Source organism: Monodon monoceros, unplaced genomic scaffold, assembly GCF_005190385.1.
Source record: "Monodon monoceros isolate NGI ecotype Baffin Bay Population unplaced genomic scaffold, NGI_Narwhal_1 Super_Scaffold_9, whole genome shotgun sequence".
NCBI classification, from domain to species: Eukaryota; Metazoa; Chordata; class Mammalia; order Artiodactyla; family Monodontidae; genus Monodon; species Monodon monoceros.
The window spans coordinates 43,714,291-43,739,685 of record NW_021703786.1 but is presented as its reverse complement, the minus strand read 5'-3'; the positions used below and the strand labels follow the sequence as shown (position 1 = coordinate 43,739,685).

Here is a 25,395-nt window from a genome sequence, read left to right as displayed (position 1 = left end):
CCAGTGAGGTGTTCTAGAAGCAAAGAAATGGGATCTTTTAAGGAGGAGTGTACTCTGAGAGTCAGTATTCTCATCTGTAAAATAATTCAGCCTACTCGCGGGGTGATTGAAAGGATCACATCAGATAACTTATGTAAAGCACACGATGCCGGCCTGGCACATGACGAGACCTACCCTTGTCATTCATGGTTGGTAGTCTACATTATCCTTCCAGACCCCAACCTGGTATAATTTCTGGTGAGTGAATTTCTACCAGAAAAAACCTATTTCATGCAAATATGAGCCTGGGGAGACCTCTTTTATCCCCTTGATCTACTAATGCAGCTGCTTTTTTTTTCTTCCTTTACTCTTTTAATCCTCCAGTAAATAAAGATTTTTCTGGTTGATTACTGTGTTATTTTACTAGGGCTGTCATAATACAGTACCACAAACTGAGTTGCTTAAATGACAGAAATTTACCTTCTCATGGTTCTGGAGGCTGGAAGTCCAAGATCAAGGCGTCAGCCCAGTTGGGTTCTTCTGAGGGCTGTGAGGGAAGGGTCTGGTCCATGCCTCGCTCCTTGGCTTGTAGGTGGATGTCTTCTCTTTATGTTTCTTCACATGGAGTCTTCCCTCTATGAACACCACTGTGTCTCAACTTCCCCTTTTTATAAGAAATATGAATTTTGAGGGGACACAATTCAACCTGTAGCAATTACCTTGCCAGTAACTTCTTTCTGCTGCTACTTCTACCCCACTTCGCTCTCTGCCAATGCTTAGTTTGAAAGATCTCCAAATTCTCTGTAAAACTCAGCTACTTGCTCCCCATCCCTTTTCCTTTCTCAGAAGTTTGGGGACTGATCTATCTTCTGCTCTTGAGCTACTGTTACCTTTTCTGAGTCCTTGATCTATCGAGGGGAAATTTTATCACTAGTTGGCTGTTCTTATATTTTTGCTGTGCCTGTCTTGGCTTTTGAATGAATTCCAAAAATAATCCTTTGTAACCTGTAATTTTATCTCCATGTTGTCTTTTGATTTTCTCCACATTGCTGGAACCATGGCAGAAGATTCTCAGCGTGATTCCAATCGGCATGTATTTATGACAGATCCAAAAAGGCTATTTATCCTTAGGCACATGCGTCTGTAACTTGGAATCTCTCAGTACTTCTGGACATAGCAGGGAATTCAGATTAAACTGGGTTTGGAATGCTATATATATTAGTTTACTTTATTTCAGTTCAACAAATATTTATTGAGCATCTACTATGCTTCAAAACCTGGAAATATAACAGTTCATTAGATGTAGTCGCTGACTGCTAGAAGCTCATGGTCGAGCAGAGAAGACACATGTAGATCCCTTATTAAGACAGTGTGACTAGTAATATACAAATGTTTGGCATAAAATACTAGGGGAGCTAATGCTGCTAAGGTTTGAATTTTACTTCATTTTAGAGAGTACCTTGAAAGTTCTTTTTTCTTGAAGTTTCATCATGGCTGTTGGTTCAGAGTATTAATGTTAATTTGACTTGACTTCATGGCTTTCCAGTGCTTTTAGGATACCTTTAAAATCCTCAGAGTTGACTATGGGGGCCTGGTCCCTGCCCACCTCCCCTGCCTGAGCTTGAGTTGCCCTATTCCTAGGACAATTTTTCTTACAACGCTGGTGGTCTTTCATTAGGCCACGTCTACATACTTTCTCCCTCTTCAAGATCTGAGCACTGGCTTCTGCCTGGAACGTCTTCGCCCAGCCCACTAGGCCAATCCCTCTGCTTCCTATGGCCTTCAGATTAAAAGTCACTCTTTAAAGAAGAGCTTTCCTGCGTTCCCCAAATCTCCTTCCTTGTGTCACAGTCACATCCTGAGATCGTTTGATCTTCTACCTTTATGGCTGCAGACACATTTTCTGAAAATTATATTTGGATGTAGCTTACAAGATGTTGATTCTGTGCTACATTTCTATTCGTCCTGGTTTTTTTACTAGACACTAAATTAAGATAGAGAAGACAAAGGTAGTCACCTGAAAATGAGTTAACACTTTGAAAGCATTACACTTGCACTTCGAGTAGGCGTAACTAAGCAAGTGATAGTATCCGTTTGGGATGACCTGGGTCCCAGGCAGCAAATCAGTTTCATCTCATGTCGGTTCTGAAAGATTGTTGGTGGCTGCCTGGGGCGTTCTGTTGAAGATTCTGCATGAGTCACTGTCTTGCTTCAGAGTGAAAAAAATGTCCTAATTGATTAGCAGTCTCTCCTGTGGGCACAGAGAAGAGAGGCAGCACATGTCTAGATGGCCTGGGAACTGGATTCACTGGCCAGATGAATGCAAAATCTTCTTTGTATTTTCAGCAGATGCTGAACAAAAGTTTTTCCTCATTATTTTATATTTTTGCATAATTTACGCACAGTGAAATCCACACTTCAGGATGGTAGAGTTCTGAGTGTTTTGACAAACGTATACAGTCATGTAACCCCTACTACACAATCACAATACATAGGAGTGTCATTACGCCTCAAACTCTCCTGTGCCCTTCTGTAATCAACTCTTCATCTCACTCCTAGCTCTTGGTAACCACTGATCTGTTTGCTAATCCTTACAGTTTTGCTTTTGCGAGAATCTTATACAAATGGAATCAAAAGTATGTGGGCTTTCGAGCCCGGCTTTTTTTTCACTCAGCATAACGCCTGTTGAGTCATTCATATTGTTGCATGTGAACTGAGTTTTAATGCAAGTTTGTCCAAAAAAAAATCTATCAATGAAATAGATTTTCATTTACCTATTTATTCAACAAATATATGATCGTTAATATGCTTAGAAATACAAACAAATGTCAATAAGCATGATCTTTTCCCTTTCCAAATATCTACCTGTCATCTGTCTATTATTTATGTATTTTTTAATCTATATCTCAAGGTAAGTTATACGAGTGCTTAAAGACAGTAGGTTCTGAAGGAGTTCAGAGGAGGGGGGAAATTCATTTACAATTTGGAGGTGTTTTCATAAATTATATAGCATTGCAGTGAGCTTTGGGGCGTGGCTAGGACATTCCTTCAGGAAATGTCAGACATCACTCAGAAGTTATCAAAGTATTCTCTTTTGCTTCTCAGGGGTTAATCAAACCTTTCTTATGTCTAGCCCAACGTATAGCTATGCACAAGCAGGAAAAAGAATGGTGTGGAAGCTGAGATTTTATCTTTTTTTAACTCTAACATTGACTAACCATATACCAATCATAAAGTTCAAAGCAAGGTGCTCTGGGAAATATAAAAAATAAACAACACAATACTCTTATCTACTTGATTTATTACTTATTTATATACCCCCACTTCTCTTTATTCTCGCCCCATTTTTCCATTTTCTCTCTTCCTATCTTGTTTCATAAACAGAGGACAGCTTCCAAAAATGCATGGGAAATAAATCATTGAAAATGTTGGGACAAAGAGGTAATATGGGTCAGAAAACAGTCCCGAGGTACATTTACCTACCTCTCAGGAGTGTATGCCAGATGGTTTTGTAGAGATACCAGAGATGGGCCGCAGATTAGGCTGTACATTTTCTGGAGACTCAAGTAAATAGAGAAATAGACTCAGTTAAAAGATCCATATTGTCCACAAGATAAAGACAAACCAGCTCTTAAAGGTTTTCATCTTGCTGACCTGAGAAGAATTTCCTCCCTTGGGTTTTCACAGAGAAAACACTTTTTTTTTTTTTTTTTTTTTTTTTTTGCGGTACGCGGGCCTCTCACTGCTGTGGCCTCTTCCGCTGCGGAGCACAGGCTCCAGACGCACAGGCTCAGCGGCCATGGCTCACTGGCCCAGCCGCTCCGTGGCATGTGGGATCCTCCCAGACCGGGGCACGAACCCGTGTCCCCTGCATCGGCAGGCGGACTCTCAACCACTGCGCCACCAAGGAAGCCCAAGAAAACACTTTTTGATCCAGAGAATAACATCCTGGACTCCATCCCAGCAATAAATAGAAGAGCGAAGTTTGCTGGGTTGCTTCTTACAGCATCCCTCAATGCAAGCTTATATCGGAACAACAAGCAAAGTTCAATTCTGTGAAGTAAATTTGACAACAGTCAGAATGATGCCATCCAGATACACAGCTCTCAGATGGTGTGATTTGATCCAAGGGTAAAATTTATCATTTCTAGAGAATAGATGAATAGCATGTCCTTCAGGCACTCCCCCATAAATATCTATTCTCATAAATAGGATTTTGATAGGATTTGGACAACGGAGAGTTATCTGACTAGTAACTGGAGTACATCTTATTCAGTGTTTCCATTAAGAGCTGGTATGTGCATTTGGACAGTGATCAGACAGAAGGTAGGATAAGATTGTTTGTTAAAAATCAAGAAGACTATTTAAAGCATGTTTAAACAGAGGTTATTCTTCTTTGGCACTTACTCTAGAACAGGGCAGTATGCTAAGAGCTTTAAATGTATCCTGTTATTTCAATAGTCTATAGCATTCCTATGTGCTAGCTTCTATTTTTATCCCCAATTACAGAAAAGCAAACTAACATTTAGGGGAGTTCAGTGATTTACTCAGGATTACACAGCTTGTAAGTAACAGAGCCAGGATTCAAAACCAGGTCTCTCTGGAAGCAGAGACTGTGTGAATCTTTGTTCTTGTTTTTGGTTTAAAAACATTTTAGACACGGAGGATGTAAGTTATATATTAAACTCCCATGTTACTATTGCCCAGCTTTTGACATAAAATATTAGGAATAAAGTTTATACCCCTGCACACTCTTCCCTGGTCTCATTCTCCTGTTGCCTATACCCACCTCCAAAGATAGCCACTATTCTTGAAACTGGTATCATTCCCATGCATGGCTTGGGGCAAAGAGTCACTCTTACATCTCATGTGACTTTGCTGTGTCCTGCCTGACCTTCAGGTGAGAAATCAGTTTATAATTATCTAGAAAACAACCCTAATTTACATAGAAACACAAGGTATTTTGCATAGTTTAATGAGTTTTCCAAGAATGTAACTGTTATGGAGTTTTGTTTTGTTTTTTAAACACTTTGTTTGGTTCAGAATGTTACCAAGTATTCACCATTTTGGAAAATCATGTCACCAACAGCAGTTCCTCTGGTAGCACTTAAGTTGCCCATTCAACATGCCTGTTGTCAGTCTGCTTTAGTAACTGCTGTATTTGTGGTGGTTCTGCTAGTTTGGAGTATTTCCCATGGAGAGGGGGAAAATATTTGCAATCAAATATGATTGCAAATCATAATTGTAAGAATATATATACAGGTATATAGAGAACTCCTACAGCTCAACAACAGCAATAAGCAAACAACCCTATTAAAAATGGGCAAAGGACATTTGCATAGACATTTCTCCAAAGAAGAGACCAACAAGCACATGAAAAGATGCTCAACGTTGTTAATCATTAGGGAAGTGCAAGTCAAAACCACAGTGAGATATCACATCATACCCATTAGGATGGCTATTATCAAAAAAGCAGAAAATAAGTGTTGGTGAGAATGTGGAGAAACTGGAACTCTTGTGCATTGCTGTTGGGAATGTAAAATGATGTAGCCACTGCAGAAAATGGCACGTTGGTTCCTCAAAAAAATTGAACAGAATTACCAATAATCCAGCAATTCCACTCCTGGGTACATACCTAAAAGAATTGAAAGCAGGGACTCAAGCAGACATTTCTACACCCATGTTCACCACAGCATTATTCACAAGGCCAAAAAAGAAAAGCAACTCGGGTGTCCATCAGTAGATGAATAGATATACAATGGAAGAGTATTCAGACTTAAAAAGGAAGGAAATTCTGACATGTACAATATGGATGAACCTTGAAACATTATGCTAAATGAAATAAACCAGTCTCAAATGAATAAACATTGTTTGGTTCCACTTAAATGCGGTACTTACACCAGTCAAATTCATAGAGACAAGAAAGTAGAATGGTTGTTGCCAGGGGCTGGGGGAGGGAGGAATGGAGGATTATTGTTTAATGGGTGTGGGGTTTCAGACTGCTAAAATGAAAACGTTCTGGAGATGGACAGTGGTGATGGTTGCACCACAGTCTGAATGTACTCAGTGCCACTGAAAATAGTTAAAATGGTACGTTTTATGTTATACATATTTTACCACAATAAAAAATTACACTTTCTTAAAAAAAAGATAAAGTACTTACATATTGAAATATTTTATTATACTCTGTTTCCTTTTAAAATTACAGTTAGGTATCATGTCGATTTAAAAAATCTATCCTTTATTTATTTATTTATTTTTGGCCGCACTGCGCGGCTTGCGGGATCTTAGTTCCCCGAGCAGGGATTGAACCCATGCACTCGGCATTGAAAGCGCGGAGTCCTAACCGCTGGATCGCCAGGGAATTCCTTCATGTTGATTTTTTTTAATGACTTTGTAAATATCTTTAATGGAAGAATCAGATAGTGTTCTAGAATTACCTTTCCTTCTTCGTAGATTTAATGCCCTTCAAAGGAAAATGTTTCTACCCCCAAGGGAAAGCAAAATTCCCTTCTTATTCTCCATCACTTACTCAAAATCGTGCCACAGTTTAGTTTGGTTCACAGCAGAGCCTTGATTCTCCGGTTTATGTTGACTTCTTGAAATTATGTGTGTAGGTAAATTGTATTATTTATGAATTTCATAAGGTTAGTAACGAGGGTGTTATAAACTATTTATTATCAAAAGAACACATTTGACCTGATAGGATTGAGAACTATCAGTCTAGGACAGATGGTTGGGAGTGGAATTTCTGATAGCAGTGCATGCACATCTTCAAATTTACTTGGAAAAAACCACTTTTTATAGAAATTTTTAAAAATCAAGCTGCCTGCAGTGTTTTAGAGGGCCTGTTTATTGTTTCACACCCTCACCAACACTTGGCATCGTCTGATTTCTGCTGATCTATGTGAAGGATGTGAGTCAGGTTCCAATTTCATTTCTTAACTATGAAAAATCAATAGACCCAGCCCCATTTATTGACTGATAATCAGCCCTCATTAATTCACAAATCTATGATTATTACATATAAAATTGCCTTACACATGTAGATTTGTTTCTAGCCTTTCTGTTTCGTCCCATTGTTCTATTCAAGTATCCTATGGAAATATCCATCTGTCCTAATTATCATAGCTTTATAATAAGTCTTTATAAAACTAATTTTTTTTCACCACTAATATATATTTCCTCCAAAGCAGTTTAATATTTAGCAACGTAGCTTTATGGCAAGCCTCTGGGATAAATTAGTTGTAAATTACACACGGGTAAATCGCTCTTGAAATTTTGAATAATCCAAATAAGAGGACGCAAATCTGCCAAAGGTGATGATTTTTATTTGAAAGCAATGGATGTCAAGCTTTCTTTTTTGATTTGGCAATGATTAGATTACCAAACTGTCCACTGAGACCACTTTTAGTAGTTAATATTATAACAAGATCAATGTGTATAAAAGTACCCTTCTAAAGTGGGTGGCTTTGAAAATACCCCTCTCCTATTGAGCAGGGGTTGGCCAACACAGTGCTGACCAGTGACCATGGACTCCATTTCTCTTCTGCGCTCACAAAACACTTGAGCCCAGTTTTAACGAAAGAAATAACCCTTCTTCCTGTGACCAGGTAGGAGATGAAGGTGGTGACCGCGTGCTGATTTTTTCAAATTACCCGTGATTCCTACAGATGGTGGTAAAGAAAGAGCTAGTGATGAGTGGCTTCTGGGCCCATAATGATCAGTTAGTTTGCCATAATTAGGACAATTATCATAGCTTTTTGATGCTTAACCAGAAAGAGAAGTGATCCTGTTTGAAGGCAAAGGGAATGCTTATTTGACCCTTGAACAAATGAATTTCCTCTACAGTAAGCCACAGAGAGTGTCACAATTACAGTAAGCTGCAGTGCCCCTGTGCCTTGGGGTATATGGAATATATTCTATTTAATAATAATAATATGGTAAATGAATGAATATATATATGAACACCTGACTCTCCATCACTTTATCTCCCTTAATGCTGTCTTTGCTTACAAGGTAACACACTTCAAGGGAAAACTGCAAAGACTATCCAGTGAGGACTTTCTCGGTGTAATTTCCAGGATTTTTATCATGCAGTCCACAGATGTTTTGGCACTTTTCAGTGGTAAAATTAATACGAGGGAAAAAAACCTCTCTTTACTTGTGAAAAATATGTATTTCACAAAAAGGAAATGTGTGGCTTATGATTTTTCTTAGAAATTCTGTTCCTTTATAAGTCATGAAAACCTTGAAGCCTGTACGAGCACCACAAGGAGAGTATGCCTCAGTCCATCTTGGCTAAAATGCCATTCACGGAGTAAAGTTATCTCACCACTGTAGCTTCATGGTATTTGTGATTACAGTCGGCCTTCTGTATTTGTGGGTTCCGCACCTGCGGATCCAACCAACCACGGATGGAAAATATTTGGAAAAAATTCCAGAAAGTTCCAAAAAGCAAAACTTGAATTTGCTGCATGTAAGCAACTATTTAGATAACATTTACATTGTATGCAGTATTAGAAGACTCTAGAGATGATTTGAAGTGTATGGGAGGATGGGCATAGGTTACATCAAATACTATGCCATTTCATATAAGGAATTTGAACATCTGCAGATTTTGGTATCCTGGGGGGTCCTGGAACCAATCCCCTACAGATCCTGAGGAACAGCTGTATTTACGTTCATTACGTTTACCTTCTGTGGTCATGTTGTGTTTATCCCATATAAACAAAAGTGGATTAGTGACTCATATAGTGATTCACTGAGGTATAAAAATAGTATAAAGAGACTTCCAGTTTTAGCTCTAATATGTCAAGAGTCTGGAAACTGTCACCGTCATCCTTAAAAAAAGAAAAAGATAGACAAATGAAGAAATCAGTGACTTTCCCTGGATCCATCAGAGAGCGGAGATCTCAGAGCAAACTGCCATCCTGAAACCTGGTGAGTCAGGTATGTCCTGGGAGACACAGTAACTGAGATCTGCTTCCTTGGAGCAGGAGTTATGAGTAGACTGGCAGGAATATTTAAATGATCAATTTGACACATGGTTGGAGATTGAGTGTGGACTCGCTGTGAGAGTGAGAGATTCATGGGGACCACCATCCTAGGGCTCCCCTACACTTTCATGGGTCTTCCTGGGAACGTTGCCAGATTTCTCATGGTGAAGATCCAACAAAGATCCCTCATGACCCTCCCAGAAGGAGGGAAAGATAAGCTACCGTAAAACCCGCTGAGGGTCTTCTCAGTCACAAAGGCCCACTCTCCAGGGAAAAGGACTGTGCCTGAACACAGTTCTGAAATTTGGGGGGAAAAGAATTTCTCACCACTCCAGCTGCTTGAGGGAAGCGAAAAGCCAAGACGGGATAGGGCTCTAAGGAAACAGAATGTTGTGGTTAAAGAAAGGAGTCGAGGTGACTGGGCAGGAGGGGAGGAGTGGGGCTGGGGGATGCCCTGCTATAGGAAGAGGAATAGAAATATTTGTGAAGACCCAGCCCCAGGGCAGCCCCACTAAGAGGCTGAGATCTAACTGGGAGATTACACATTGCCTTTCTCCTTTCGCCTACACCCTACTGCCACATTAGTGGGGCTCCAGCATCATAACCATGAGTTAACAGGTGCAAGACACAGCATCTGTACGTAGCCAAGAGAGGAGACAAGAAACAAGAACCCTAGAGGAATTTGAAGCCTCTGGTACCTGAAACTACAACAAATGCTGAACACAGCCCGACACTCCTAGCCAGCTTAACAAAACCTAAAGACCTTTCTACCTGGTACAACATGTCTGGCTTTCAAAAAAAGCCAAAGGAAATAACCACTGTCTGAATAGACAAAGTGATCCTGAAAAGCAGGCTCAGATATGAATTATCAGATAAGTAATTTGAAACAACTATAATTGGAAACTTTAAGGGAAAGAAAAATCAAAGGAAAGTGCTAGAAATAAAAAACACTCTAACAAGGATGATGGGTTGGTTCATCAGTAGGCTTGACACAATAGATAAACATATCAGTGAGCTTGAAGGTAGGGTGAGGGGACTAGCTGCTGACTTAAGTAACTGGAGATTAGTGGTATCTGTAAGGTTAAAGGCAAAGAAATGGTATATAAACACTGTATTCTAGCTGGTAAAGTTTTTGTTTCCCCACAAGGGTACAGATGAACAACTCTGTAGCCACTACACATGCATATTGGAATTGAACAATTAAAGACATGGATGGTGGCTGGTGGGAGCCAGGGCTTCCACTGTTGGAATAGGAGACTACAGACAAGCATGAGGACCATGCCAGAATGACCCATGTGGCGTTGGGTTAGAGTTCGAGACGTCATGTTTAGCTTAATATATTTGCAGACGGGTACATATCAAAATAGTTATACGTATGCATATATACATAGCTTAGTATACATACTTATCTTTCCTCCCTCTGTCAGGGGAAAAGGCCTGGAAGCAATGACACTTCAGTGACACTGCGCCCTCTCAGTGCCCGTATCTCGGTTTCTAACACCGTTCTCCAATAAAAGGAGTAAAGCCTCCTTAAAGAAATGGCTGCTTCTTAGCTGTAGCAAGAAATATACAAGATGATCCTGTAGCATCTTGCAGTGCTGGAAAATGAGGAATTGCTCAAAGAAACCACAATGAAATGGGTATGTCAAAGGCACAGGAGCCAAACAAAAGGGCCCCCAGTGGCCAAAGCTGGAACAATTTGAGTGAAAAATAAATAAAGGAACATTGAATTATCACTCAAAGTATAAAGTAAACATCCACGAGCCCGTTCTGATATAAATAAATGATTGGAGAAACAGATAAATGGGAGACAATAGACAATCTTTTGTGCAGAAGAAATTCCAAATAACTTATGTGGATAGTCTCCGTAAAAGGAGATGGGACATAAGTTCCCACATTTTAAATACAGGCTGTGCATCGCGACTACCTTCTAAAGAGTACAGTAGGAAAAGGGGAGGAAAAGGAGTAACTTTACGGTGGAAACTCCTGGAAACACTCCCTCAGCCAGATGATCAAGGTTAACAACCACAGTGATAAGCGATGTCACGTTAATAGCATGAATTCTGGATATGGTGTGATGAGAATAGCACTTTACCTCTGTGGACTTCCTCCTCCAAACCCATAACCCTGGTATAATTATGAGAAACGCATCAGACAAACCCCAACTGAGGGACATTTACAAATTACCTGACCGGTACTCTTTAAAATTGTCAGGGTCATAAAAGACAAGCAAAGCCTGAGAAACTTGACACCAACAAGAGGAGCCTAAGGAGACATGACAACGAAATGTAATGTGGCAAAACCTAAGGAAATCTGAATAAAGTATGCACTTCAGTTAACAATTATGAATCAACATTGGTTCATTAGTCGGGCCAAATGTACCATAGCAACGAAAGATGTTGGCAATAGGGGAAATTGGGTGTGTAGTATATGGGAACTGCCTGTACAATCTTCACAACTTTTCTGTAAATCTAAAGCTATTCTTAGAAAAGGTTATTAAAAATAGTAATGAAAAGGATAATAGAAATACTACAGGTCCCAAAATAATGTCATAAAAGTAAATAGTAACCAAGACTCTATGAATTCAATAATTGTGGACAAGCCACTGAAAAATGAAAAGGTGAACAAGAAGTGTGATGGTGACTCTCTGAAAGTAGGATTTTATTGCACTGGCACTCCAGTGGATTCCAATCTCCTGTGCTCCATCTAAGGTCTGTCACAAATTGTGGTATGAAGCCATCAAAGCTTTTGTGTCATTTGCAAACAAAGCCTATGGCCTTTCACTAAATTAATTGAATGTTTAAAGAACAAGCACAAATGAATATATTCCAGTGTCTGGTGTATGTGGAGCTTATTTCTAAAGGGGAATAAAAAAGGCTAACATTACAGAGGCATCATTCAAGGCTGCATCTCTGATAGCAAAAACAGGTACAAGTCACACCATTGCTGAGAATCTTGTAAAACTAGATGCAAAAGTAATGACAAACCTTATGCTCACAGAGAGAAAGCAGAACAAACTACTGGCAGCCTTCCTTCCGGAGAAGATACTCCTGTGGTTGTAGGTTCTCAATGGATAACACATGGAACCACTACTATTCTCTGGCTTGTAAGCCAAGTGACATTTACATTATAGTTGCACAAAACCACTGATCTGCTGAGTATAAATAGATTCTTGGCCTATGCATGTTATGTAGGAGGGAGATATGTTCAACATCTTTTCCTATTGATTACTGAAAACTCACGTTACGGAAGATATAATTTTTATTGAATTAATCGTGACTTTGTGAGCCCTGCTGGAGACTGCAGAGTGTACCAGAGTCAGGTAGGGTCAGTGGCTGCAGCCAGGTCAGATCCTTGTCCTTAACTGAGAGAGGTCACACTTGGATGTCAACCCAGATGTCTGCCACGCTTGGATGTTAGCCACTGACAGGCTTTGGTGATCAATAACATTCCCTCTAACCTTGATTCAAGGTTGAAGGAAATTGTATAAATTATGCAGATTATAAAATAATGCAATTTGGGGTTATGTCTTTGCAGCAAGCTGTATGATGGCATGAGCCATGACAACGATACTCTTTCCTAACGTGTGCTAGTCACAGAGAGAAAGATGGTCACAGAAGCTTTTTTGTTTTGTTTTTGTTATATTGGCTAATTAGTTTTGCAAAGGTAATTTTTGCACGTGGTGAAAAATTTGAACTGTCCAAGAGGGTATATAGAGAAGAGTCTGCATTCCTCTCCCTAGTCTCCCTTCCCTAGGGGCAACCACTACCACTACTGCCATTTCCTTCCTGTAAGCTGTTGGCATGAAGGAAGAGGTAAAGGCTTGTTGCTTGTGACTGCTTGTTAAATACATCAGGTGGAACGCATTTTTAAAATCACATGTCCCTTCTGAAACCCCTCAGAAGTAAAAATACAGGGGTCAAAAAGGCATGGAACCCAAAGAACAAAGAGATTGGGAAAGCAAACAGCAGTAGCACGAATTTTGAAAGCCAGAGAGCAAATGGGCGATAGCAAGTTGGCCAGGACCGTTAGCTTTGCAGAACTCCAGAATCTCAGAAACGGAGGCGTCAGACACATCCGAAAGTGGGAATGCAGTGACAGCTGAAAATCGGAGACACGGTTCAAGTTCTGTGTAAGATGCAGTTAGGTAAGACTCCCTCCGAAATGTCTGCTGGCAGGTGACACCACCCAACATTCTGGAAGAACATTAGGGGGTTCCTTCTTAGGTGAGCCAGAGGGCTTCTGGACTCAGAGTCTAAGAGTAGCTGTGGATAGGGTATCTTACTGAAAATAGGGGAAAAAATAGAAACATATATATTGAATGATCAGATCATTCCCCTTGGCTTGTGGAAGGCTGCCAGTCAGGCTCCACTTTCAGGAAGTAGATAGCAAAATCATTTCTTAGGAACGTGGCTTGACCAAGAAGAAAGATATTCTGAAATCAATAGTTGAGAATCTCTTAACCAAACAACATTAACCAGATTGCCTTAGTCAAAAGCTCTACTCAGGCACACAGATTCCTATTAGGTTAGTAGTGCCTCGGTACTGAGGACAGCCAAGACCTGAAGAAAAAAACCTCTTTCATGAGGGACGTGATAGAGCAGAAAAGAAGACCCTCAGAGGAAGCAGAAACAACCTTGGCAGAAGAACTGAACCTTAAAAGTCCTTTTTTTTTAATGTCTGTGGACACATAAGAAAAAATACCGTACAGTAAAACAGAAACAGGTTGCTATTTTTAAAGAAAGGAATGTCAAGTGAGAAAAGTTTGGGGGAGTTAAAAATATGATAGAAGATGAAAAACTCACCATAGATTTTGGAAGATGATGTTGAGAGACTCACTCACAAATAGAGTAAAAAGATAAAAGAAACAAGAAATATAGGGGATCGGTTGGCAGGGTTAAGAATAGCAGAGGACAGAGAAAATGGATGGAGGAATTTTCGGAAGAAGTGTTTCAGTAGAGTTTTCCACGTCTGAGGTGTATGCGTTTCCAGATTGAAAAGGCAAGCTCAGTATCTATCTCAATGGATCTTTAAAAAAGAAAAAATAAAATATCTACCATCATGTAATTTCAGAACACACGGGAAAGGGAGAGGATGCTGTAAGGTGAGACGGGGGGAGGGAGGGAGGGAAAAAGGAGAGAGCAAACAAACAACATTGTTGACGTAAAATACACTTTCTTTTTTAACTGTGTGGGGAAAATTGTGGTAATTTAAAAATTTGAGTAAACATCATTGGCTTGAATGTCGACCAAACTTACTCATTAGAAGGTCTATGCTGGATGTCATTTAGTCGGTAGAAACACTGCATCCTATCGGCCAGCATCCTTTCTGATGGGCCACGTGTCTGTTCTGATTGGTTGCCGGCTTTTGTTTTCCTTCACGTTGTTTCTTTCCATGGATACCATCAACTTAGCTCTAGTAGAGAGGCTCCCACTAATAGGTCAGAGTTTATCAGCAGCATTTGGCAATATATACAGTCAGAACAACCACCCCGCCCATTTTTCTCAGGTGCCGGGATTTACAGTGGTGATGCGGAAAGCAGAGATAGCAGTGGCTCCTTTGCTGCTTGGGAACTTTACAAATTATTACCCCCCTTTTTTTTCCCTCCTCACTTGGTAGTTATATTAAGTCTCTGGGGAAATGAAAAGCCAGTCTTCTTTGAAAATCAGATGGAGAAATTCTGTCCTAATGCACTAACAGCTCTCGCCTCCCTTTCTGAATGATTCCAGACCCTCCGATCCCCTCTGGAGGGTTTGAGATAGAGGCGGCAGGGAATTATGCATCTGGTTTATTACCCTTGGGAGACTTGGCCATCAGAGGCTCCCGTGTGAAACAATCCTGTATAGGAAAACAAATGAGATTCTGCTTGGTGAAGCTCAGTTGAGCAGTGAAGTGGTGGGACTGAGCAGATGTAGGGCTTGGTGTGCTGAGGGCTTAGTGGGAGCGCCTATGGAAGGGATGGTAGAAAGACGATGCTCAGATATTTGAATACTTAACATGTAGAGGGGGAGTCAAGCCCCCTTTTATGGTCTGACTCCAAAAGGCAGAAGCGGGTCTTACAGGTGGATGTAAACTCAGTGGGCAGCAGAGCGGAGCTAAGAGCGTGGCCTCTGGAGTCAGGTAGCCTGGGATGGAGTCCCAGCATCACTGCTTACCAGCTGTTGACTTTGACCTTGGACCAGTTACTCAAACTATCTGGACTCCAGTATCTTCATCTGTCAATTGGGGTAATATTAGCATCCACTTACAAAATTATTCTAAGGATGACATCAGCGAACATATGTGAAAGATTACAACAGTGCTGGGCACGTAGTAGGCATTCCTGTGTTTTGGGGCTTAGAAGTGGCACTCCCTGAGAGGCAGCACAAAGCCCAAGGTATGGAAGATGATTCTGACATCTGCTGCTCTCTGAAAATTTTGTTATCGTTGCAGTGGTCAAGCCGAAGCTGGCTGACAGCTTCATGGGGGTGGGAGAATGGGAGGGTTTGTGCCAAGCGCAGGAGGTAGGGTTAGAGAACTTTTCTAGTCCTTTCCACCTCCACTTGACGTGCTCAGGTCTGAGCCACGTGGTCTTTAGCTGGTTTAGCTGGGCTTGGAGCGCCAGCTTTCGGTCTGCCCCGTGCTCAGAGCCACTTATCAGAGGATCACCTGAGCTGCTACTCACTGCATGGCCATCATGGGGTCGAGTCCTTGTATGCTTTGCTCATCTACATCATGGGATGCAGACTCAGGAATGGAAAACAAGAACCATGTTTTTCCTTCAATTCGCGCTCGGAGCAGAGCCAGCGGGTGTCCTGTGGGACATGAGAAACTCCAAATTTGGGGATGAAATCCATATTTAGAAAACAACAAAAACAAACTTTGAGCAAGTTGCAAGGAAGGAACTGTGTGTCTCTCGGTGCTAGGAAGCATAAAGGCGCGAAGTACAATGTATTTTGACACAACCGACTCACAGGCACACGCCCACATCTGGGCTCCATCTCTCGCACCCCAGCTGCGTGCAGGTGGGAAAATGCTCTTATGGCTGAAGACAGGCCAGCCGCAGGCGCCGGGCTCCTTGGCCTCCCATCGAAAGCCTGGCAGCCATGCAATGGCCATGTTCAAGTGAATTTCATTCAATGTCTCGATACACAAAAATAACCATGTTATAATGGCTGCTGGTGGTAGCATTCTTTACTTTTAATTGCAAAACCAATGTGACCACATTAGAGAAAGTTTTCAGAACTGAAGGAAACACATCAAATGAAATATCACAGGTCTCAAACAATTTCTAAAATTTGTCTTTATTCTCTTTTTTTCCCTGTGCTAATGAATATTTACACAGTTGTAACCAGCCTTTTTACTTAACATTATAACATAAGAATGTTCCCAGCTTTCATCTTAAGTCTTATGACATATTTTTTTTAAAGCTACCCAGTACTATCTTATATGCATTCACTGTATTTTAAATTACTGATTACATACTGTTGGACTTTAAATTGCTCTCAGTTTTGCAGTGTGGTAGTATTGCTAGTTTTAGCTCTTCCTGTTTTATTTTGTTTTTTAATCATTTACTTACATTAAGTGGGATTCCTGGATCAAAGAGTATAAATGTTTTTATTACTCTTAACATTTTTTTACTTAAAGAGCAATGCTCTTCCACCTAAATAGTGCGTTTAATATGTGTTTATTTCTTTTTTCTCCTCAGATCCCATTACCCTAGCAGAGGGAGAAGTGCACAGTGCATGTTTGGAAGACCCAAGGTAGAGACTGAACTGAACGAGGTAAGCTGCAGCCTGGTGGTGAGACGTGCAGCGAGGCCCAGCCGAGCCAGGAAAAGCAAACATCGGAAAGAAACAAGAGGCCACCACAGAACACGACAGCCTCTTGCGGAGGTACCATAATCTACTTAACCTTTCCCTGACGTGCAATGTTGTGATGGTTAATTTTATGCGTCAACTTGACTGGGTCACGAGGTCCCCAGATATTTGGCTAAACATTATTTCTGGGTGCGTCTGTGAGGGTGTTTCCAGAAGAGATTAGCGTTTGGCTCAGTAGACGGTGTGAGAGAATAGAAAATAATAGAACATATATATATATATATATATATGTATTGGTCTTTGTGCCCTGAACCCTTTAGAGCTCCTAAAACCCGTGTAAGTTGCTAAGTGATAAGAACACCAAGAGCATCTATTATTCCATATTTGTCTTTGATCTTGTCTCTGACACAGGGGCTCCTAAAGCTTGTAAATTTCTAAGTCATCAGAGCACTAGGCTCGTCTTCTGTTCTATTGAGGTGACACTGGGTGCACTCCTGGATGGGGGCCTGGTCACCGGGAAGTCCAAGCCGTGGTTAGAAGCTTGGATTTTCAGTCCTCTCCCCGGGCCCGCGCCCCGTCCTCTAGAGAGGGGAGAGGGGCCGGAAATAGAGTTAATAACTGATCATGCCTGTGTGAGGAATCCTCCATAAAAATCCCACTTGTAGGGGGTTTGGGAGCTTCCAGGTTGTCAAACACATCCACTCCAGGAGGGAGATGCACCCCAGCCCTACGGGGACAGAGCCCTGTGCCCGGGACCCTCCCGGACCTCGCCCTAGGTGTCTCTTCATCTCGTTGTTCATCTGTGTCCTTTATGATGCCCTTTGTGAAACTAGTAAATGTAAGTAAGTGTTTCCCCGAGTTCTATGAGCTGCTCTAGTAAATTCCTCGAATCTGAAGAGGGGGTCGTGGGAACCTCCGACTTGTAGCCGATTGGTCGGAAGCCCAGGTGACAAACTGGACTTGTGGTTGACATCTAATGTGTGGTCAGTTGGCATCTGATGTGGGACGGGGAGCAGTCTTGTAGGACAGAGTCCTTCACCTGTGGGATCGGACGCCATCTCCAGGTAGGTAGTGTCAGAATCGAGTTAAATTGTAGGACACCCCGCTGGGGTTGTGAATTGTTTGGTGGGAGGAAATGCACACCTCTGGTGACCAGAAGTGCTGTGAGTGTCCTGTGTGAGGAGTAGAGGAGACACACAGGAGGAAGGCTGAGTTTTTTCTAACTCGGGAGGAGGACTGGGTCGTTTTTCTAATGCACTGAGTAAAGCAGACGGCGCTCCCCAGTGTGGGTGGGCATCACCCAGTCTGTTGTGGGCCTAGATTCAGGCTCTGTCCATCTATCCTATTGATTTGGTTTATCTTTTTTTTTTGTATTATAAGCAATGTTTCAATGACTACCCCTGAACATGCCAAGAGTAGACTTACTGGGCCGTGCTCTTCAAGGGTTTTCTCAAGGTTCCTGATACACACTGTCAAGTTGTTTTGAGAAGGCCCACCCCTCTCACACTGCTGCACACTGAGAGGTGGTGTCAGCATCCTTGAGTGGGCAGTGTTTCACACGAGAGCGCTGGCACCATCAAAACCCTGACATTCCCCACTCCTCTCCACTTTGGGTCCTCGGTTCTGCCTGCCCGTGGTGCTTTTCCAGCGCCTCTCATTTTTATCACCCCTCAGATAACCCGCTTTCCTCCCTCCTTCCCCAAATGTGTTTCATCAGGAGTCCAAACCCAACTCGTAAATTAGCTAGCTATAGGATTTGGGGCCCGTCATTTAAATTCATTGGAATCCAGTTCTCTCATTTGCCAAGTGAGAGGACTTTACTACATAATCTCTAAGGTCCTCTCAGTTACAGTTTTATTTATAATATTGAATAATTGAAAATAACCTAAATGTTCAACAACAAGGTTTGGTTAAGTAAGTCATGATATATCCAGATGATAGAATACCAAGCAGTAATTTTTTTAATGTATTTTTATTATATCGCATGAGAACAACTCATGTTCATCATGCTAAGTGACAGCAGCATGACACTGTGCAATTCCAGATCTGTATGTACAAATCTTAATGTATAAAATTAAACAGAAACATACCATAAGACTAACAGCAGTTCTCTGTATGATTGTATTATTGGTAATATATATAATCATAAAAATGCACTTTCTTTCATTGTGAAAATCAGATACTGAAGTAGGATCAGCTTAAAGCTCCTTGGCCTCTGTGCAGGTTTTCTTGACCTTTAGGCAGGGTTAGGCCCTTTGTCCTGAGCTCCCACTGCATCTAGAGCAAGCCTTTGACAGCTAACACTACCCGGCATCGTAACTGCCAGCCAACATGTCTGCTTCCTACTGAATTCTGAGACTCCTGACGGCAGAGTTCTTGTCTTGTTTATCACTATAGCATGGCGCCTGGCACTTAGAACACGCCAGGCACATGCTGACTAAATGTTGAAACAATTTCTGTTGGAACTATAGACCAAAGTGATCAGATTTAATTCTGAGGCTTGGTATTGCCCACTCCTTTTCAGGTTCCACAGTCAGTAACACAGGCATCTCAGATAATATTTTTCCTAAAAGCTTTGTCTACAACTTGGGTAAATTGCCACTGCGAGATGGGTGCTGCTTGGGTGTCTGGGTGGGAAAATTCCTTTGAGGGATATGGAGACATCGGACAACTCTACCTAGCGGCATCCATCATTTGTGCATGCATCTACCTCCCTTACTGTGATTCCTTGCTCACCATGCAACTTCCAAGTTGTAATTTGGCTTCCTGTGGAAATGTCAAAACAGTAAATGTGCTAGCTGGTCTGGAGGGCATAAGAGACTGTTCCCTCAGGCAGTTGTGTTTCTCATGGTAAATTAACGAATTGGCAAAATTTGGATTCTGTTGACCCAATGAGGTGCCGCCACCCTGCGAAAGTCCCTTGGCATGCTTCGTACCATCTATCTTATCTCCAGCAATAGTGGAGAATCAGAGGGGAGGGCTCATTGTCCGGAATGCTAGGGAAAGGATACCCAGGATGGAAGGGAAGCTGCCGAGGTAAACTTCGGACACAACTGGACAGCTGTGGACAAACCTTCAGGTTTGGGTACAAGAAAGTTTTGGTATGGATTAATTCTACACGTGACGAGGAGAAGACCAGGACAAACTATGCTATGATCCATTATAGTTACACATTAACAGAAAAAGCACTAAGATGTCCTTAGCCATTTACTCTCTAAATTGTTTCTCCTTGTGTCTGTAACTAATCTAATTGATATTCATGTTTAGCTACTGTATATATATGTCTGTATATATGTATATATATAGTTTTTAACAGAAAAGGCTTTTATTTATTTATTTTCAATTTTTGAATTTTATTTTATTTTTTTATACAGTAGGTTCTTATTAGTTATCTATTTTATACATATTAGTGTATACATGTCAATCCCAATCTCCCAATTCATCACACCACCACCACCCGCCCCACCGCCGCTTTCCCCCCTTGGTGTCCATACGTTTGTTCTCTACATCTGTATTTCTATTTCTGTCCTGCACACCGGTTCACCTGTACCATTTTTCTAGGTTCCACGTATATGCATTAATATACGATATTTGTTTTTCTCTTTCTGGCTTACTCCACTCTTTATGACAGTCTCTAGATCCATCCACGTCTCAACAAATGACCCAACTTTGTTCCTTTTTATGGCTGAGTAATATTCCATTGTATATATGTACCACATCTTCTTTTTTATTTATTTGTTTATTTTTAACATCATTATTGGAGTATAACTGCTTTACAATGGTGTGTTAGTTTCTGCTTTATAACAAAGTATATCAGCTCTATGTATATATATATATATCCCCATATCTCCTTCCTCTTGCGTCTCCCTCCCACCCTCCCTATCCCACCCCCCCATCCCACCCCTCTAAGTGGTCACAAAGCACCTAGGCAAATAGAATCACGGCACTCCCATGTGTGAAGATCGCCTTTGGCTCTCTGTGAGTACCACATAAAGTCTAAATTCCTGAGCTGGTATAGAAGGGCTTTCACAATCTGACACCATTCCCCATAATATGGCCCATGTCCTAGACACACTGCAGTCTTCAAATTGTTCAAATGAGCTTCCTGCCTCATCATGCTTCTGTGTCTTTGCACCCCCTATTATTCTGCCTGGAATGCTTCCCCCTGCCTCTTTGGAAATTTTGTTTGCATCCTTCAAAACCAAGATAATCCATCATGTCAGCAAACATAGTTTCTTGCTCCCTCCTTTGGGTTTTCACAGTCCTTTAAACAAACCTATTCTCTAGCAATTACCCTCGGTATTATAAATACCTGTTTGCGCATGTTCATTTCTTACTAGACTATGAACTTCTTGAGAGCAGAGGCCTGCCATTCATCTCTGCGGAGCCAGTGCTTAGCTCAGAGTCTGACTCATCATAGATCCTTAATTCAAGTTTATTGAATTTATTAATTAAGCCATAACCAAGGCATCCCATCCATTTAATTGCAAATGAAGTCACAAAGATGGAATTAACAGCCTCATTTTTTTTCTTCCAGTTTTATTGAGATATAGTTGACGTGCAGCATTGTATAAGTTTGAGGTATACGGCATAATGCTTTGATTTACATACATCATGCGGTGATTATAAGTTTAGTGAACATCCATCATCACATAGATACAAAATTAAAGACAGAAAAAATAATTAAAAATTTTTTCTTGTGCTGAAACTCTTAGGCTTTACTCTCTTAGCAACTTTCATATATAACCTACAGCAGTGTTATATTACGTCGTACATTATATACCTAGTACTTATTTCTTATAAGTGGACGTTTGTTCCTTTTGACTGCCTTCATCCAATTCCCCCTCCTCTCAACCCCCCTCCTCTGATAACCACAAATCTGATCTCTTTTTCTATGAGTTTGTTTTGTTTGTTTGTTTGTTTGTTTAATGCGGTATTCGGGCCTCTCACTGTTGTGGCCTCTCCTGCTGTGGAGCACAGGACGCAGCGCAGGCTCAGCGGCCATGGCTCACGGGCCCAGCCGCTCTGCGGCATGCAGGATCCTCCCGGACCGGGGCACGAACCCGTGTTCCCTGCATCGGCAGGCGGACTCTCAACCACTGCGCCACCAGGGAAACCCTATGAGTTTGTTTTTGAAGTGTGATTGACCTACAACATTATGTGTTATGTACCAGCCTCATTTTTATCAGCCTCCTGATAAAGAGATGACAAACACTGAGTGCTTCTCACAATGCCAGCTCATGCAGAGCACAGAAAAGCGTCCAAAGGCATTGGCCCTGGCCTTGAGTAGATTATAATAGAGTGGGAAAGATAAGACTTCCATTCATAAAACAAATGGAGGGCAACGTTAAGAACGTTGGAAAGCCATGCTGGTTGTAGCAGGCATCTGAACTGCTGGGGCTTGAGGCCAGAAGGAATGCGAGCAAGTCCTCCCTCACAGCCCGCCGTCCTTCCTAGTAGCACCGTTGGCAGGTAGGGTCACTTGGAGTCTAGTGAGGGAGGCGGGAGGGAGACATTGCAATGCGTGTGCTCAGAAAAGTTTTCCATATGAAGCTAGATCAAACGTACTATTGAGGAATATGTGGCTTGGGGATTGGTAAAGAACAGGGTTGGGAGGAAAGCATTTGAGAAGGTGAAACGAGGTGGGAAAATGCTGGATATTGGAGTTTAGAGGCACAGGCAATCTGAATCGGATCTTTAGGCACCACAGTTGTTTGAAGAATTCCGTTGTGCTGTGTAGCCAGAGATAGCAATAAAAACAATAAAATCTGTTCTTCTCTTTTGCTTTACCATCTATACAACGCTTATGGATCCTTGAAATAGTCATTGGGTCCTTATGACAGTCCTATCTGGTGTGCTTGGTGCTTAGAGGTTGAGTCTTCCTCGACCTCATCACACCACACCCCATCTTAGGCTAAGACAGAAACCCTCCCCCATGCTCCAGAGGGCCCCTGAGCTTCCCTCTGACATGGCATGTTCACGTGCTATGTTTATTGGTTTATTCCTGGGGAAAATAGGCACCATGTCTTATCTGTGCCCAGTACCTGGAATAAAATAGGAGTTTGGTGAATGTTTGCTGCATGAGTGATTGAATGCATGGATGTAATACAATGCATGGCAATCCTACTTGCTATTATGTTATCTCTGTCAAGTGTCTCATTCTCCACCTGAGTTCACAAGCTACTCAACAAGTCCCCAGCAGTAAACCCAAAGATCACACCCCATCTCAGAATCCCCAGCCTGCCAAACATTGAATGGACAGAGTTGCCCAAGGATCAGCTGGAGCTATCCCTCCTCCAGGCGTGGAGTTACTATAGGCTGAATAATAAAGATAACAGAGCTTTGAGCCTGGCATGGCATGCCTGCTAGAGCACAGAAACAGACATGACCCAGCAGTCCCAGGCTCTGCTGATAACAAAGGCTTTCTGAGCAATGGTCCTTCAGAGCAACAAATCAAGACAGACAGCCTGCCAAAAACATGCTGACCCAGCAGACTCAGAATCCCTTACCCGCTGAGAAACAGCCCTCCCAGCCCATCCATCACTTAGACAACTCAAATTAGAAGGTGAGAACATCAAAGAAGCAGAGTGTGCCTTTGTGGCTGTAGGAAAGCTCCTGGGCAACCTTGCCCCACATACTCCCCTCCCTGCCTCTCAGGGAGCCTGAGGAATAAATACCTTCATCTGCCTGTCAGATTTCTACCCATCCTCCAAGGCTCAGCTCCAATGCCATCTCCTCTGTGATGCCTTCACCCATCTCAAAACAGCATATTAGTAGGTCAAGAGTAGGTTTTGGTGTTGTTCAGGGCAAGAGTCTCTGCACTGCCCATATTCTCATCTTCTGATCCATCACCTCTTCCCCTAAAGAGGTACATATAAGGGGAAGCTCTGTGGGGAACAAAGAACCCCTTTTTACCCAACACCCCAATGCAGAGCTCTCTGAAAGAGCAGAATTCAATGATAAATCTTGAAACTCAGATTGGGCTTCCATCTCCTCCCAGAGCCAGCACCCTAGTCCTGGGTCTTAGCACCTCTCAACATGGCAAGGATGAGTGCTCAGGTGTGTGGGAGGGAGGAGACTTTGTCAGTCTCAGGCAGGCTTCCAGTTCACTCATCAATCCTGCCACATGGGAGGGGCGGGCGGGAGAGGGGAGAGATTGATTGATTGATTATTGCTTATTCTTTTCAAATCGGTTGACCCCACTCATGTATAAATATGGCTTGGTTAATGGCTTGGACTGTGATCAATCATAATAGCAAAGGGTAGTGTGGGGCACCTTCCTTTCAAATGTGACTTTAACTCTAACCACTGATCACACATCTATGGAATCAGATTTTTAAAGTGACTCTTCAGCACTCAACATCCATGTTCTGATTTGAATCCACAAATGCCTCGTGAACCATCTAAGAGAAGGGAGAATGTACAATCTCTTCATCCTGTCCTTGACCAGAGCATTTAAGACAATTTATCCTATTTCATGTGCTTCAGCGTACAAAGAACAGGTTCTGCTGCTATAACAAAAATTCTTGATTCGGGGGCAGGGCAGTCTAAGATGGTTAAACAGCAGGTGTGCCCCACCTCCAATAATATTTCCCTGCCTCTACAGTTACAGGCATGCCCCACCTCCAGCAGTCTCCTACAGCCTTGCTAAAACCAGTGAGTGGCCAGACGGGGGATGCCCCTTGATCACCTGGCCCTGGCGGCCAGAGGGGCTTGTGTTCCTGGGCCCCCTGGGGCTATAACAATTGGAAAAACAGTTCTGGGCAGACTGCCACACACTGGGCACTGCACAAACAGCAGACTGAAGCACAACTCCAGTCTGCTTGTGAAAAAGGTCTATTTACTTGTCCTGGAGCTTCAACCTGAGAAAGTAAAATTATCTATAATTACAGTAATTACTTAAGGGATACACAAAATAAAAAGATGTAAAATATGACATCAAAAATGTAAAGCATGGGAAGAGGGACTAAAAATATAGAGTTTTTACGATGTGTTCAAACTTAAGTTATCAACTTAAAATAGACTGGTATATGTATGGCTGTTACGTGTGAACCTCATGGTAACCACAAAGTAAAAACCTATAGTAGATACCAAAAAAAGATAACGAAAAAGGAATCTAAAGATAACACTAAAGAAAGTCATCAAACCACAAGGGAAGAAAGCAAGAGAAAAAGAAAAGAACAGAGAAGAACTAGAAAAACAACCAGAAAACAACACAGTAGCAATAAGTATATACCTATCAATAATTACTTTAAATGTAAATGGACTAAATTCTCCAATCAAAAGACATAGAGTGGTTGAATGGATTAAAAAAAGACATAGAGTGGTTGAATGGATTAAAACAAACAAACAAACAAGATTCATCTATACGTTGCCTACAAGATACCAACTTCAGAGGTAAGAACACACACAGACTGAAAGCAAAGGGATGGAAAAAGGTATTTTCTGCAAATGGAACATAAAGAAAAGAGAGCTCTCCTACACTGTTGGTGGGACTGTAAATTGGTGCAGCCACTATGGAAAACAGTATGGAAGTTCCTCAAAAAATTAAGAATAGAAGTATCATGTGATCCAGCTCTTCCACTTCTGGGAATTACCTGAAAAATATAAGAACAGTA

At 41.7% G+C, this 25,395-nt stretch overlaps 1 protein-coding gene across 4 annotated transcripts in view; it reads left to right on the top strand.

Annotated features, from left to right (window-relative positions):
* ADPRM (ADP-ribose/CDP-alcohol diphosphatase, manganese dependent) overlaps nucleotides 1-25,395 on the top strand; it is a 382,718-nt gene that overhangs the window by 205,879 nt on the left and 151,444 nt on the right. For all 4 annotated transcript variants that reach the window (XR_003791851.1, XR_003791849.1, XR_003791850.1 and 1 more), the window contains exon 6: nucleotides 16,666-16,852. The gene's annotated coding sequence lies outside the window, so the exon portion shown is untranslated. The remainder of the gene's footprint in view (nucleotides 1-16,665; nucleotides 16,853-25,395) is intronic.